A 1,479-nucleotide genomic window follows, 5' to 3' on the forward strand; every position below is an offset into this window, starting at 1 on the left:
GAGGGGCACTGGCAGGGCTGGAGTCAGTGGATCTGGAGTGAGGGGCAGCAGCAAGGCTGGGGGGGTGGCTTGTCAGTGAGGGGCAACAGAATGGGCGGGGGCAGGGCACCAGTATCTAATTGCCCCCCCAGTTACAGGTGTCCTCTTTTTTGGACCTGGAAATATGGTAACCCTAGAAGTGGCATTGTTGCAGGTTGCAATTCCATCTGCCCTGCACTGTGGATGTGGAAGCATGTGCATATAGACTGAGCATGTGCAGTAGGCTCCACACAGGCCAGATATCTTCAAGATTATGTACGCATACCCATTTTGCACATGTATCTTTCTAAATTCACAATGTAGCTCACCATCATCCTAGAACTAATGGTGGTGGACTACAGCCATCCTATATTTTAAACACAACAGCAGAGTAGGTAGGACCCTCATCTAGAAACCCAAAGACCTAAGTTCTAGGACCCCTTCCCCCAGAGAGGAGTTGAACCTGCATCACTCTGACTTGCTAACACACTAAACTAATCACCACATCACAGGTTAGGCATTACTGAGCATCCCCTGGGTGCATCTGCACAAGACACTTCACTGCAAAGTAGACAATCTAAGTCAACACCATCTACATGTGTGGAGCCTTTAGGCTATTGTGCAGTTAGCTAGTACATGCAAATTTGCTCAGAGGTAACCTAGGCATCAGGGGGGCTCCAGGGGGAGCTCTCTGTCCCTGGTCCACGTGCTGCTCAGTTCCCAGCTCCCCACAGGAGCCAGGAGCCAATCAATGCTAGGACTGGGGATCTCTCTGCCCCCTATCCTGGCTCCCACCCGCCCAGATTCCCAGCCCCTACCTGCCCCTGGAGCAGCCAGCTCCAAGCTGTGCAGAGCTGCTCCAGGGGGCAAGCGAGTTGGGAACCCAAGCAGGGCAGCTGCCAATGAGTCCCATGCCCTGCCTCACACACGGGACAGTTCCCACCAAAACACCTTCAGGGAAGGGAAGCCCCACCTGGAAGGGGTGTAGCAGGGGCTGGGAAGCGGCCGCTGCTAGACTCCCACAGGAGGAGACAGAGTGCGGAAAATGCACCCAGCAGGTCTTGGACAAGTGGTGCCATCCCCGCCTGCCAGCCGCAAGCCGTCACCCCCCCCCCAAAAAAACAAAAAAAAACTTACCCAGCCAGGTCTGGGAGCACCATGCCACCCAGCATGCTGAGGGAAGCTGCCAGAAGGCTTGGAACTCACCTGGCAGAAGCAGAGTTAGCAGCACTGCCTCTGAGGGAGCACAGGGGTGGGGTGGGGGGGACCTCACCTAGCAGGGTCCCAGACAGGCAGCACTTCCACAGTGTGCCAAGAGGAGCTCCAGGGAAGAGAGCAGGAGCCACACACCTGGGCCCATGCTGATTGGCCTGGAGGGAAACCCTGGAAAGTTTAAAAGGAGAACACCAAGCGGGACTTCCCTGCTGTGATAGAAGCCGGACTCGAGGGGATCGCCTTCAG

This window comes from Gavialis gangeticus, unplaced genomic scaffold (genome assembly GCF_001723915.1).
Source record: "Gavialis gangeticus isolate Ggan-Ray unplaced genomic scaffold, GavGan_comp1, whole genome shotgun sequence".
NCBI classification, from domain to species: Eukaryota; Metazoa; Chordata; order Crocodylia; family Gavialidae; genus Gavialis; species Gavialis gangeticus.